Raw genomic sequence first — 16,445 nt, forward strand, 5'->3', positions numbered from 1 at the left:
ATGCTCTCCTTTTTCTGATCATGAAAAGGTATCTGTTGTGAAGGGAAGAGTAAAGTGTGAGTGAGTGCGAGTAAGTGAGTGAGTGCGAGTAAGTGAGTGAGTGAGTGAGTGAGTGAGTGAGTGAGTGAGTGAGTGAGTGAGTGAGTGAGTGAGTGAGTGAGTGAGTGAGTGAGTGAGTGAGTGAGTGAGTGAGTGAGTGAGTGAGTGAGTGAGTGAGTGAGTGAGTGAGTGAGTGAGTGAGTGAGTGAGTGAGTGAGTGAGGTCACTTGAGTCCACACTGGAGGCTGTTATTTGACTCTTTAGCAGAGGAAGTGTCCCACTGCTAAACACACACACACACACACAACTCCTGAAAGATAAGATTAATCTCCCCCAGTTGGTTTGAGCCCCAACCTCAGGCTTGACCCTCGCCCATTTGTCATTCAGGCCATCAATAAGGAATGGAGCACGTTGGGGATTTATTTGAGGTGTGTGTGTGTGTGTGTGTGTGTGTGTGTGTGTGTGTGTGTGTGTGTGTGTGTGTGTGTGTGTGTGTGTGTGTGTGAGCATCACAAAACAAAACAAAAAAACTTCTCCTACGGGTTTTCGGAGTTTTAAACTCAATTAAAGAATTATAATGCAAAGGCTGGTTTGAGTATAGCCACCATGAGGACCTTTACGTTTACAACAACAGTAATCATGCTCAAACCCATCTACAAAAGCAGGTGTTCTGGAACACTCGAGCCATGGAGACCGTAAATTCCATTCCGTTTCATCAGGATTCCACTGGGAGAACAATCGGTGCACAACCTGCTACTGGAATACCAAAGCGCTGCCATCACGTGTTTTAATAAAGCATATTTTCCACAGGTCCAATGGAGCTACCACAGCTCAGACTGAACGAGAGGGAGACTGTCAGTGTACCGTATGTCTCAGGACTCTGACTAAGCAATCTCACTCATACACACGCGTGCTAGTGGTGAGTCACCCATCACTCTGAACCACTTCACACACAGCGAGGCTCCCGAAAGGGGCCTAAAATGTAACCATACGCCCAGCAAGAGATGCCATTGATTTCCAACATAACCCTTCACACCTTAACTGTCCCTTGAGGTTCAAAACCACACGACAACCACTGTACAAGTATGTGACTTCCACCATGTGTCATACGTGTTTCTAACATGACTTATACTATACAGAAAGAGTCTCTACTTGTTTCCAATGCAACCATTGACGAAGTTAAGATGTCAGGGTGGGGCAACAACAAGTCATGCCACTACTGTATGAATTAAATGATTTTTGTTTTTACTAGATTATCTAAGACGCATATTCATTGTGTGATCATTAAGTTCAAATTACTAATTAATTTATGGGCATTGGCTGTGGTTGTACCACACCTGCTACAATGTTTTTTTCTTATCGTCATCAACCATAGTAAGAGTCCTTAAGATGACATAACCATTGTGCGTATTACGAGTCCCTATGGCTTCCCAGCATGCCTTAGTTCGCACTGACTGGAGCACACAGAAGGTGCAGCACAGCACAGCACAGCACAGCACAGCACAGCACAGCACAGCACAGCACAGCACAGCACAGCACAGCACAGCACAGCACAGCACAGCACAGCACAGCACAGCACAGCACAGCAGCTGTACTCCACAAGCTGAAAGAGGCTTGCCTGCCTGACGTGAATTGAACTTCCAGCAAGTGCATTCCAATGAAACTAGAGGCAGACCAACACCACAACAAGCCCCTCGAGCCACCCCGAAACACACACACACACACACACAATAAGAGGAGAAGGGGGGGGGGGGGGGGGTGTGGTGGGAATCTTGACATGATTCCAATCTGTGGCGTAGCTCGCCAGCGGAAGAGGAAGCTGAGTCACTTACTGACCAGGACACCTGGCTGTGGGGATATAGTCGGCCGTACACACACACACACACGCACACACACACACACATCTTATTTTACTATTTTGTTCTGTGTTCTATGTGCGCTTGTTGATCGCTAGGGCTGTAACGATACACTCAACTCACGATTCGGTTTGTATCACGATTCATGACCTACGGTTTGATACACCCCACGATTTCACATTTGCCAACATTATAAACTTTATGAATAAATTCATGTTTTTATAGTTTGTAGGTAGAATAGGTTACAAGAGGCTACTAATAAAGTTTCTATATAATAATGATGATGCCACTTCATATCATGTGGTTGCTTTCTGGGCTGATGGGTATCAAAACGTTAAAAGGGCCTATCACGATACTGCCTCCTTGTATCACGATACAGTATCGTGACACTGTGTATCACGATGTCTCGGTTCGATACAATATCGTTACAGCCCTATTGATCGCTATGTCTAAGTGTGTGGTTTGTATGAAACTTTTAAGCTGCCATCTTGGCCAGATTCTTCAGCTCGTCCTCTGGGAGCATCACTTACGTATGCACATCTTTCTGTCTTGCGTTACAACTCCAAGGTCGCCGTCAGCCCCAACGCTCCCACAAAAGGTCTGGGCCAACACAGGACCTGACGTAAGTTACATCTCGCTCTGGGTGACCACCGGGTGAGAGTATTGTCTAGGAGCAAAACCCATGGTCCTCCGCTCCAGGCGAATGCCAGATGCAAACAGGGTTGCCAGATGTGGCCGAAGACATCCAACTTCCAGCCTAAAAAAATGCTCAAGAACCACATGGAGGCACCAAATCCCGCCCTATTTGAACTAAATTCTATTGATTCCAGTGGCTGTAAACCTACAGAAAAACAACACCCTTTTTTTCCTAAACAGCCCACCTGGGCACAAAACTGCCCAATCTGGCAACGCTGGTTGAAAACCCAGTTCCAGATGTATTCCTCTGGGCCATAAACAACAGGCATGGGTGAATCAGCAGCTCTGGGCAAGTACCAGGTGTGAGGGGATGGAACAATGGAAATAGGATCTAGGGCTCTTTTTTCTGTCAATGTAGGGTGATTTGAGGTACATTTTACCAATTTCTCAGAATAATAGCCGTAAGTAAGTGCCATTTTCTCGCATTTCCATTTACCTGAATTCACCCTATACAACAAATTTGAGCGATTACTGTTCCATGTTTTAAATGAATAATGACTTGAATTAAATCAAAATCAACCAATCAAGTGCATGATCCTCCACATCACTTACGGATATCACAGTCTTGTAATTCCATTGTAGAAAGCTGCCTCGAGGGCCTGGCTTAGCAAGCACCGAACACAAGAGTCAAGACTACCGGTACTCCCCCTGGATGATCCAGAGGCATAACCCCCTCATCCCCTGGCCCTAAGCAGCAGAGAGCATAGGAATAATCAAAGAACAGCAAAGCACAACAAGTGGAAAACATTTCAACAGTCTCATTTCCCCTGCAAACGATGCTCCTTAGAGGCTGGTGATAAGTGGAGGCTCCACCATTGGGGGGAAAAAGGAATGACGAGGGAATCCCACGTCTTCAGTAGCGTCTTCAGTAGCGCAGTAGTTGTAGTAGTTCAGTAGTTGCTCGGGAGAGAGATTGAATAAAAACGGGAAATCCAGAGGTTAACAGCTAGCATAATTCCATAAGTTGGTTAGTAACAGTATTCACTTGTAAATAGATGTGTATTTGTCCTTTGGATTTCTAGCAATATTACCAGACAAACTATATTAATGTACAAAAAATGCAATTATTGCTAGAATTGCAGATTTTCCATATTTACTGCTACATAAAAATATTTTTAAATCCAAAAGGGGGTCCCCAATGAAAAATACCATACCACCCACCAGACAGCCGGAGACCCTCTCCAGAGCACTCCACAGGGGATCAGAGGGCAACCCAAGGTCATCCCCAGCTGTGAACTCCACTCTTATCCGGGTCAGAACCGGCCATGTGTCCACGGTCCTCTGGGACCGATACTGGGAGGAAATTCAGTGGGCCTCTGGGCCAGCGCCGCGTGGAACCACTGCAGCACCAGACGCACGTCATACATGGTTGTCAGTACCAGATGTGAGTCCCACCCCATTTTCGGAGCTTATCTCTATACATGGGTTCTCAGTGTTCAATCAACACTATGTTATGAGGGGCAAGACACTGGCAGCCAACCATGTTAGCTAATTTTTTGACCGACAGCGGTTTCCAACAATCAGATGTTGAGTTGAGCGCAGCTAGGTTCACGCAGTCAGGTTATAAACAAAATTTAGAACCCATGTATATTGTTGGCAGAATACCCAAGGCATCCAAGGCATCAGTGACTAATTTTTAATGTTTCAGTTTCCTTCAATTTCTTGAGCTTACTTCCTTCCTCCAGCGTCTCTACTAGGCCTACTAGGTTTTTCTTTGGTTTGGTTTTTTCTTTGGTTTTTCTTTGGTTATAGCTCCCAAAATTCCTGCAACACTGATAAACAACGTCAACAAAAGGTTCCGTGCACAGTAGTTGGATGTGACAGATTAGGAAGTGATGTGCTGGGTTGAGGTGGGGTGGGGAGGGGGTAGAGGTGGGGGGAGGCATTTAAATGTCGGACCTGCATTAGGCAGGCAGGCAGGCAGGAAGTGCCAATTGAGGGAGCACATGGAGGCAAGCGTCTCAGTCCCTTAGCCCCTTTCATGAGTCAAGTCTACAGGGAAGCAGCCTGACAATTAGCAGAACAAGCGCACAGCTAAGCAGGAGGGTAAACGGCGGGAGAGAAAGAGGATAAGCTGAAGGGGGAAACGAGAGTGAAGGAGGGCAAGTTTGGGGGGGTGTGCGTTGCAATGCAGGATTGAAGGAGGCAGGGAGGTAGAGCGACGGGGTAAACGAAAAGGAGGTGAACATTAGGGTAAAACCTTGCTTACAGTTGTCCCAATTCTGTGTACTGGATACACAACCACCCTTGCTAATCCATCACAATTTATTGATCACCCAGATTTGAAACATCCGTCATCCGCCAACGCAACTCCACCAAACGAAAAACAGTATGCAAGCCTTTATTCAAACAGGACAACTTTTAATCAGGCTTTAGAGTGAGAGTGTGGCAGCACAGCAGCATTACATTACACAGGATTAAATAGTTAGGCTACATTTTTTTTTTTTAAATCACAGCAAAGATTGTGTACTGGCATAATTTTTAATGTCACCTTCTCTCATGAGCGAATGTATAACTAGCCAAGGTAGGATGGTGACATGAGAGACGGGATGGGGTAAGTGAGCATGTCCACGCTGCTCTGGGGAAGGTATGGGGTAAGCTGGAGGGTGAGAGCAAGGGTAGGGTAAAAGGGTAGGGTAAAAGGTAAAAGGAAGGAGGGAAGGGTTAGAAGGAGGGCAGTACAGTGCAGTGCAGTTGAGTGCAGTAACGTCACACATACAGGTCTAAATAGTCCTCGGTTGGACATGTGGAGACTCGAGAATGGGGTCTTTTCACCCTGCTGCACCATCCCTCAACCAAACCCCCAGCCCGGAGCAACAACACCCCCAGTGGGACCTCCTTCATGCAGGATCAGTTCCACATCACAAACCGCCCACCCCCAACACACACACACAATCACTACCATCAACAACACACAACTCACACCACGACCACCACCACCCCCCCCAAACCCACACACACACTATACACACACACACAACACAAGCCCAGGGTTGCCAGATTGCCAGATGAGACTGATGATTTCTAGCCCAAAAATGCTAAAAACCCACCTGGAAGCACCAATTCCTGCCCAATTTGAACTAAATTCTATTTAAAATAAAATCTTGCCGAAATTCCTTTTTTTACCCGTTTTTACCCGCATCCTAAGCAGCCCAATTGGGCGGGAAACAGCCCAATTTGGCAACACTGCACAAGCCCCTGAACCTAAGCTCCAAGAGCAAGAGCATGCATGTGCTAACTTGACTTCCTCAGGGCACCCTCTGTGAGCAAGCAAGCAAGCATGGAGGCACGGTCAGATCTGCACTTAATTGTTAAATGACAGGCTAGCTCAGCCAGCAAAGAGAGAGAGAGAGAGAGAGAGAGAGAGAGAGAGAGAGAGAGAGCGAGAGAGAGAGAGAAATGAAGAAAAAAAGAAAGAAAGAAAGAAAGGAAGAAAGAAAGAGAGAAAGAGAGAGAAATCAAAGAAACAGAGAAGTACAAGTGGAAACGAAACATTTCGGCGGTCTGTCTCATTTCCTCTGTCAATGATGCCCTATAGAGGCTAGTGATGAGTGGTAGCTCCATCAGAAAAAAAATAAAAAGGAATGTGGTGAGGCATTTCAGCTTCTTTTTTTAAGCACAACACCAAAAGCAAAGAGATGTGTCAAACACAGGTCCTTCAAAACAAGATGGTATGAACAGCCTGAAGAAAGAAAGAAAGAAAGAAAGAAAGAAAGAAAGAAAGAAAGAAAGAAAGAAAGAAAGAAAGAAAGAAAGAAAAGATCCAGTGCTATCAACCAAGCTAAACATTAACAGGTTATTTTGGACATGTGCATCTGCTTCATGTGTACCAGAACACTGGACAGCATTACCACTTTGAAGCCTCTCACTCACCAGACCACCAGTGCCTGTGCAGAGGGGCATGCACGCTGCTGCACATTGAGGCGGAAACGAAACATTTCGGCGGTCTGTCTCATTTCCTCTGTCAATGATGCCCTATAGAGGCTAGTGATGAGTGGTAGCTCCATCAGAAAAAAATAAAAAGGAATGTGGTGAGGCATTTCAGCTTCTTTTTTTAAGCACAACACAAAAAGAAAAGAGATGTGTCAAACACAGGTCCTTCAAAACAAGATGGTATGAACAGCCTGAAGAAAGAAAGAAAGAAAGAAAGAAAGAAAGAAAGAAAGAAAGAAAGAAAGAAAGAAAGAAAGAAAGAAAGAAAGAAAGAAAGAAAGAAAGAAAGAAAGAAAGAAAAGATCCAGTGCTATCAACCAAGCTAAACATTAACAGGTTATTTTGGACATGTGCATCTGCTTCATGTGTACCAGAACACTGGACAGCATTACCACTTTGAAGCCTCTCACTCACCAGACCACCAGTGCCTGTGCAGAGGGGCATGCACGCTGCTGCACATTGAGGCGGTTATACCAGTACATATGTAAAAAAAAATGTAACCGTCATTTGTAAACCAAACTGTTGATTAAAAAAAAAATCAACTACATAACACTAAATTGGTCGTATTCTGTGTACCCCCCATTTCATCAAATCACTACTACACTACTGTACTAAGAAGAGCATGCAACAACCACACAAGGCACAAACACAAACAACACCCACCCACCCCACCCCCAACACACATACACACACAGCCCCCATGGGGTAGTGAGCAGGGCAGGCACCAGGCCTAGCGGCGGCCCCTAAATTACCATCCGCGGTCGGCCAAGCGTGGCATTCCTGGGCCGCGGCCATTTGTTTCAGAGACAGCAGGTCTGCCCCCAGACTGGTCCTCCCCTTCCCAGGGGCCTGTCTGCCTCGCGGGGAGCCCAGAGACTGAAGCCCTGTAGGGGGGCTTCCTATTAGGAGAGGTGCCTGCTCTGGTCTAAACTGGTGGAGGGCCTATTACAAGTACTACTACTACCACCACCACCACCACTAATCCCTTTGCTTCTCCTCTCCTCTCCTTTGCACCCTCACACACATTCACCTTTTTCACATTTGATAACACTTCACTTAGATGATTTCGGGGCTCTAAATCAACTTTTTTTCCATCACTGCCAGTCAAAATGGCTAGTAGAGGTGATTTTTGATAGCCAAACACACACTTACTAATGGATCAAAACTGGCTAGTAAATTTTGTTTTCTACCCCCCAAACTGAATTTTCACCAGCATTTGGCCGGTTGGCTGGTGTTAATGTAGAGCCCTGGATGCTGGAAGCCACTTAGATTAAACAAAAAAATGTGTGGAGGAATACAAAGTAATCAGGACCCAAACAGGTTATCTGCAGGCAGGGGGCAGTAGTTTTGGAGAGTGTTTTGGAGTTAGTTCTTGTCATGAAGGGAGGCTTCCCTCCACCTTCACCCGGCCTCAGTGACAAGGCAGGCTTCTCTTAAGGGTTGAAGTCATGGGGTTTGTTTTTGTGATGATTCATCAAGATCAAGTTGATACAGTACTGAACAATCTAAAAAAATAAAAAATAAAAAATACAAAACAACAACACTTCTCTTGTCAAACACAACTAAAATGTATTATGCAAAAATGTCAAATGCAAAAAGAAAAAAAATATAGAAAAAAGTGGCAGGCCTGAAATAATCGTTGCTCTCAGGAACATGAGCAAGAGAAACAGGAGTTCAATGTCAAGGTCCCTGGCAGGTAAATAAACAGGAAACCGTAAACATCGCTCCGGTGCTAAACATGGCATTATGCACATTATCCAGGGCAGGCATGGAGAGGTTTCTAGGACGTGTGCCCATTCTTTCAGCCATAATTTGTAGTGTCACATAAAGAGGCTTTATTTTTGAACGCCAATGTTTTTGAGCCTACTTTTTAGGGAACACTGCAACTTCCTCTGCGCTTTTCAAGTTTCAGGAAAAGCCTTTCTGGAAAACTGTTATTAGCACGACTTAGGGAGACTTTCCTATGGCAACACCAACCCATAAATTAGAGAGCAGGAAGAAGAAAAAAAAAAATCCGCTCCACCGTTCCTCGTGCTAAAATGAGAACCTCCTTCCAGAAAACCATTCCAGTAGATCCACAATTCTAACCTCCTCAACCTCCTCCACCTCCTCGTGCTGCAGCTCTTGCTAGTCCAGATACTGCTCCACAACACCACCAACCACCTTCTCCTCCTCCTTATCCTCCACCTCCCAAATCCTGTCCCAACATCAGTAAGCGATAGTTCCAGTTAGGGCTGCACGATTATGGAAAAAAATCATAATCACGATTATTTGGGTCAAAATTATAATCAGGATTATTGATTTTTGCAGATTTTTTTGAAAATTATAACGAGATGAAATATAACCAAGAATGAATTACATACGGGATGAGCAAAATAAAATGAATTGTAATAATTATGTAAAGGCAATAGTATGAAACTTAAGTGGACAGATTTCTGGCCAGAAACACCAGCCTGTCAGTATGTTCTGGCTTCAAGGACGCTCTCAAAAGTAGGTCACTATTGCCACGATTAAAATCATGAGTTCGATTTCACTATTTTATCACGATTTTGATTATTTTTCGATTAATTGTGCAGCCCTACTTCCATTACACATTCCTTTACGTGCGGGCATGTATAGGCCTTCCCAAGTTACTCCAGAACACAGCATCTTCTTCGCCTGCTGAATGTTTTGCTGCTGAAAAGCAACATGTGTTTCCAGAGTGATGATGCAAATGTGCATTAAGATGACAATTTGGAAAGTCCAGACAGGGAACGCATTTCCCAGGTGAGGACAGTTGTGAGAAGCGAAAATTATGCTTCCAAGAGCAATCCATGGGTACCAAGGTAGCAATAAATCATTTTCTTATAAAGAAACATAGGCCTACCATATCAATTCACATTCTTATTAATAGAGTGAATTGTGGGGGCGCTGTGATGCAGCACGCTAATAGGGTGGATTGTATTCTATGACAATGTAGAGAATGTCTACAAATCATCATAACAGCAACAAGACCTCTCACTTCAATTGCACTTTAAAAATACTCAATGTTCTCATCCAAGGAGTGGTGGCAATAACTGGCTGTGCATGTTCTGTGCTATAATGTTAACATGACGTTATTATTGGAAACAGCAACTGAATTTCAATTACATCATTGAGTTTAAGAAAATACACTGGCAGTCTGTTTGGCTTCCAGGACAGCAGTGCCAACCATAACAATCCAATACTTCTTATGGTGAGCTTGTTTATCTTGAGAAATTGAGGTAGATGATTCATTAAGACACCCAACCAAATCTTTGACCTACATACTTCATTGGTTTTTGATGGACTACTCTGCTAGGAAAACAAACACACAAACAAACAAACAAACAAACAAATACCTATCCAAAGATTTAGCCAGATATCAATCCAGAGTAGGCTACAAACTGGCAAATCAAATGCAACACACCTCTGAAACAAAGTTGAGGATGTTTAAAGCTTTGTATACATTTCCAACAGATTTGATCTTGCATTGTGACTGAACACAGTAACAATGGCTGTACCTTCAAAAGCATCTTGGCCTGGCAACCACAGTCTCCAAGTTGACTGAATGGAGAATCATAGGCCCTACATCACATCACATCATATTTTTCACCAACCAAAATGCAAAAAAGATGTCGTCTGCAATTTCATTTTGGGAAGTGGAGGTCGACATCACCCAGCCAATAATCAATTGAATATCAAATGGCAAAATAACAACTCTTCATAAACTACACTTATTATTATTACATTTGGCCCTACTGACACAAAAGTGGCCCTTTGAACCCTAGCATAAGACGTATCAACATCACAGACTCCACGAATTCCCTTTGGCAAAAAGGCAGAACCACCAAACAAACATTTTCTTTTTACTAGTAAGTGACCACACTGAAGAACTCCTGAATATCCTTGTTCTTACTAAAATCAAGTTTCTTAACGATTTAATTTTCGAACATTTGTCCAAATTGAAGCTGACATCATTGCGTGTCAGATAATTGACATAGGCGGAATGTTGTCAGTCACATCCTTCAAGAAGGCGGCATGGAGACGCGAGGGTGTGGACACATAGACCTGATGGCAAAACACATTTCCAAATGAAAAACTCACATGACAAAGGTGGTACGTGTGAAATGAATTGGGACCAGCGATCTCACCCTCTGTTTTCTCATTTAGCATGCAAATAGCTGCGACCCGGCTCAATTGTTCCTCTGTAAGCGCTAAAATTGGTGAGCTGCGTTCGTAGGTGAGGGGGCTAAAAGCGCGCGGGGGGACTATCGGGAAATATCAAGTGATAAGGAAGTTTTGTCAAAATTGCCGTTGGATAAGAAATTCAAATGCCTCAAGCATAAAGGGGTGAAAGTAATCAAATATTTAAAACTCTTAAACCACTGACCATGTTTTCCTTAATGGAGAGCCAGCCTGGAACGGTGCGTGAGCGAGGTAGTAGGCTATTTTCACTAAAATGCCGTAAAGGTTTCAAGAAAAGTACAAAACCAGGCAACGTCTGAGTGTTGTTGCAGGAATGAGGAGGAGCGGGGAAAACACGGCGTCAAAACTTGACTGAAACCACTTGAAATTCTCCAGGCTACAGTTATCTTAACCGGAATTCAACCTCTTGGGGGTTATCACCCGTTTCCAAGTATGGAACGACTGTCCATCAATGCGACCATCAATCCTACTTTGCGTCCGCTGGTAGACGCCTGGAGACGAAGGAATGGGATCGAACAGATAACAGGCGGTATGTGGGCCAGACAGCAATGTCTCCCCCATGGCTCAAGACTCCGAGAAACACGTAGTCAAAGTTGGAAATCTGTCCACACAACGTAGGCTACAATCACGCACACAGGTTACCCTTCCTTCCACGCAAAACGCGCACGAAAACACAAGACGTCTGTGGTGTTAATAAAAAACGACACATATACTTCAGACACGTGTACTTCACCAATCATGGTTTAAATGTCTTCCACAAAAAGTCTTACCTTGAGAGAAGTTCTGCAGCCCCGCTAAAACGCGTTCTGTTCCCAAGATGGGCTCTATCCGATAGTAAACTCGGTAGTAGTAGTACCAAGTCGTTTGGTTTAGAAATCCGTTTGAAGTGTAGTTCCAAGTACGAAATCTCAGCTTGTTAAACACTTGAAAAGCATGGAGGGAAACACATTTACACAAAACACCGATTCGAAGCCAAGGTTCACGCCGCGATTTTCATTGTTGTTTTTCCGTCGTGGGCTAACTCCAACTAGGCACCAGTCGTGTGGTGTGTGAGGGAGCGAGCGAGCGAGCAGGAGAGAGGACCCCTCGGCCTCCCAAAAAGTGCAGGAGGAGAAACAAATGAGATTCCGGTCTCGAGGAAACCTCCTACCGGCGGCGCGCAGACCAGAGCAGAGCCTGCTTGCTTACATCACCGAGTTAAAAACCTGGCTCCCCCTACCATCCGGAACACCTCAGCGCCCATATTCGAAGGCATGGGTGTAATTTTAGGGGTGGATGATGGGGACATGTCCATAGCACTTTTGAGATGAACCTATCTTATCCCCACCACTTTTTGACAAATATAATGCAAAATAGCTAACATTGATAATTTGACATAATAATGTCCCCACCACTTCCAAAGCCAAACTTAAACCTTTGCTCGAAGGAACCAAATACAGCATAGTGTGATTGTGGTCTGGTCTGTGTGCACAATGGGTGTTTGGAACACAGTTAGTTCTAGGCCTTTAATACTGTCTTTTTTTTAAGACATGATGCTTGACCCTATGTTTTTTTTGTTTTGTTAAAAAAAAGGTCTAAATCTATGCTTATTTAAATAAGCTTAAGCTCAGTCATTCTCTCAACAGCCTTCAGTATTCTATAAATTATTTTGTATTGTGTAACCATTAATAATTGTATAATACTTTAAGTATTTATTTATTTATTTATCTATTTATTTATTGATGTATTTATTTATTTATTTTTATTATTTATCTATTTTATTTATTTATTTAGCCTTTCTTACCATGTAGCCTACAATAGGCCTATATATGAAGGCACATAGGGAAAAAATAGCAGAACAGTTTGCAAACAGTTGATCATATACAATACATTAACTACTATAGACATTTCCCAAAGTAAAAGCTGTATATAACTGTGGCTCTAAAGGTCTCCCACAGATGACCCAAGAATGCACACCACCAACCAATTGCCCATTGCCTACTACTGTCTCAGTATGCCCGGGATTCAGGCGCTGGTGCGCGGGTGCGTGGGTGTGTGTGTGCATGTTTGTGTGTGTGTGTGTGTGTGTGTGTGTGCGCGTGCGTGCGTGCGTGTGTCTGTGTGTGTGTGTGTGAGCATGCCTGCGTGCATGCGCATGCGCGCGTGTGTGTGTATGATAGAGAGAGCGCCACTAAAGTCACATTCATCTGGATTATTTCCTTGGCTTGACACCGGTAGATGTTATCAGCCCTTCATTTGCTCCAGCTCATTTCCTCCGTGTGTGTGTGTGTGTGTGTGTGTGTGTGTGTGTGTGTGTGTTTGCAGAGGTGTAATTAACTGCCTTAACACCCCCAGTGGAGTTCAGCTCACCATTGCAGTGCAGTCCAGCCCTCGTGATGCTCTTGTGTGTGTGAATGACTTTTCACTGAACTCTTGACTCGTCCATCACTGTTGTACACACACACACACACACACACACACACACACACACACACACACACACACACACACACACACACACACACACACACACACACACACACACACACACACACACACAGATCCTTCTTCCACTGTTGTGCCTATATTACATTACATTACCCTACATTTCATTATACGTAACAGAAGCTGGTGTTTGGGAGACACCTTGCCAAAATCCTTTAAGGTGCACTGTGCAGGAAATGGTCAAAAAGGTGCTATGCTGCTCATTAAAACTGGGTTGCCTATTGGCAAATTTGATCTTTTCATGAAAGTTTACTAAGTAATAAACTAATATTTTCTATGGGCCAAGTACAGTCATTTTTGCAGCTAAAAATGTTTATTTCTGGAAATTCAGTATGGCGGACCATGCAGAAATCCCCCTTTTCATGTATGAAAAGTGCACTTTTCCCAGTTATAATGAATACTTAGAATTTGATGGTGGTGGTAAGTATTTGTGAAAAAGGTAACATTAGTGAATGGGTAGCTTGAATTCTGGAAATAAAAATGTAAAAATCTTACACAGTGCACCTTTAAGGAACTAGCTCACAGTACTTTTAACATTTTCTTGTCCCTTCCTCTCCTCTTCTCTCCGAGCCCTATCTCACGCCTTTCGTAAAGTCTTCACGAAAAAAATAGAGTAATTTTCGTGGTGCATTCACGTTATTGCCCACCTTTCGTAAAGTCTTCACGAAAATAATAGATTAATTTTCACGCTGCCTATTCACTTGAATTGCCCCACTGCTGCTATGGTTATCCAAACGTCTGCAGGGGCGGGGAGGGGGTGCTGACAGAACACTGCTGATACACTCGGGACTCACTTTCGACGCCCTTTCGGTACTTACGCCTTATGTCCCCTAAACCTAAACCTAAACCTAACCCTAACCTTAACCCTACTTAACCCTAAACCTAACCCTAACCTTAACCCTAACCTTGACCCTAAACCTAACCCTAAATTGCTTGTTTGAAATGTTTGATTACCATGTGACGGTAGGCTACCGAATAGTGGGTCGCTAGGCAACAGTCGGGCAATTTAACCCTGTGAAACCTGAACCATGAAAGCAATGAGAGAAAATTCTATTTTTTTGGAATTTGCTTCAATATTGGTCCCTTATAAGAAATGTAAAAAAAAAAATTCAAAATTTTGTTAAGGTCGCTGAGATATTTAATGCATCATATATGATGCATCAGGCTTTTAATGAATGAAAATTCCAATTTCATGACCATTGAAAAATGACTTTTAATGCATTTACAACTTTTTTTTTATTTAAAAAAGTTGTCAGACAATTTAATTTGAGGATTATCTTTAAATATTTAGTGAGATCCTGCCATTTTTTAAAGCCTATCCTTGTTTTAGCAGGACCATATTTTACATTTCCCACAGCCTGGTTGGGTAATTTTTTTAAATCTATGTAAAAACATAGCTGATCGAATGCTCAACAACCTATTTATGAGTGTAATATAGATCATTATTCATTTTTGATGTGTAATTTGAATATATGGGTCCATTACTACAATTGGACCATTTCTCCATTCACTTCAATGCATTTTTTACGAGATCATAATTTCAACATTTTGCATTGCATTTTCAAAATTGCAAGTAAAACCTGTTTCTTAAGGCAATATCTTTGTCTTGAAGTAAAATAACTTGTGTGTTCTGGTATGCTTTGTAAGTTTCCCTATGGAGCAAATGCATTGATGGCTGACTTCCTGCCACCGCCGGATGGTGCTTATATGTCTCATCAGTTTTAGCACGATCTCTCTGCAACACGGTGTAAAAATATAAACTCTTCCTTGCTTAATTGCACAAAGCAAGTGTTCAAATTAAAGGATGTAGAGTTATATTTCGGAAATTTGTACACAAACCTTATGCAATTTGACGAAATCTCAGCGTCGGTCAGGGAAACCGCTTCTACCCCATTTTCCTGTTTTTCGCCGAGCTGTGGTCAACTTGTTGTCGGCCGCTGCTCTCTTGTGGCGGTTTCCGTGTACTGCAGGACGTTTGGAAATGACACGCAGGATGTTTTTCAGATCGATTTTTTTTGTGTGTCAGCGTGGAGAGGGCTTTGAATTTGATGAGACATATATGATGCATCCGGCGCGATAGGGTTAAGTGAATAGGCAGCGTGAAAATTAATCTATTATTTTCGTGAAGACTTTACGAAAGGCGGGCAATAACGTGAATGCACCACGAAAATTAATTTACTTCACGAAATGAGTGAGATACGGTTGGCTCTCCTCATGCACTACTACTAAACCTCAGGCTCCCCTCTGTGCTCTGTTTGGGCATTATGCCCACAGTAAAGACTTGCTCACTTTTTCCTTCACGTTCCCCTTTTTCAGTGTTTCCTTTTCACCCTCTCTTTTTCATCCCCTCTACACCTCCTGTGTCGGGTCGATATGAGCTACCTGTTGAGCCAGGGCTGGACTGGTAGTCTGGTACGCAGGGCATTTTCCCAGTGGGCCGACTGTTCTCAGGGCACTATTCATGGCCCACTATTTAGAGCAGGGGTTCCCAACCCTTTCCAATTTGGGGCCCACTTGGAAATTTCACAAATGTTTGGGGCCCACCTCTGACCCAATAAATAATGAAACGGAAACAAACAACAGCAATACACACAAATTATTTTGTTTTTTAGAAATTATTTTAAGGCCCACTTGGTATATGTTCAGGGCCCACCACCAGTGGTCCTGGCCCACAGTTTGAGAATCACTGATTTAGAGGCCCAGGTCTTCAGTACGGACTTGTGGTCTTGTATGAGGGAACGGGGTAAGCCTAAAATGCCCAGGCCTGTTTTTGGGCCCAGTCCAGCCCTGTGTCGAGCTGAGCGGCATTACAAAAGACTACAGTAGTGACCCCTTAGGGCAGGGTGGGGAACCTATGTCTGGAGGCCGTTTGCGGCCCTTGAGGCCGTTTTATCCGGCCCCCGATGTGATTTTAATGTTAGGCAGCTTCACATGAAATATGACATATTTTGTAAAGGAAAAATTTGCAATACAATTAAGTTATATTCAGGGGACCTAGAGAAGGTGGGGTCTGTTTTAAATGTGGCTGCCTTCAATACAGGCCTAAAGTGCAGGGTGAAATCCTGGTTTGTGTTCATAGTATGGCTCTCAGAGGGCTTTTGCAGCCCTCGGATGAATTTGAAGTGGCCCCTCAAATGAAAAATGTTCCCCATCCCTACCTTAGAGTTTGGGTTTGGGTTTGAGCTATGTAGCTCATCTCGATGAAGCAGACCTTTTTGACAGAACACCAGC

General features: G+C 43.5%; 1 protein-coding gene across 1 annotated transcript in view; it reads right to left on the reverse strand.

Annotated features, from left to right (window-relative positions):
* The window catches only part of fgfr1a (fibroblast growth factor receptor 1a), a 79,475-nt gene extending 67,664 nt beyond the window's left edge, over nt 1–11,811 (reverse strand). Inside the window, exon 1 of the mRNA XM_063195457.1 lies at nt 11,501–11,811. The gene's annotated coding sequence lies outside the window, so the exon portion shown is untranslated. The remainder of the gene's footprint in view (nt 1–11,500) is intronic.
* Nucleotides 11,812–16,445: the final 4,634 nt, after the last annotated feature.

This window comes from Engraulis encrasicolus, chromosome 3, assembly GCF_034702125.1.
Source record: "Engraulis encrasicolus isolate BLACKSEA-1 chromosome 3, IST_EnEncr_1.0, whole genome shotgun sequence".
Classification (NCBI taxonomy): Eukaryota; Metazoa; Chordata; class Actinopteri; order Clupeiformes; family Engraulidae; genus Engraulis; species Engraulis encrasicolus.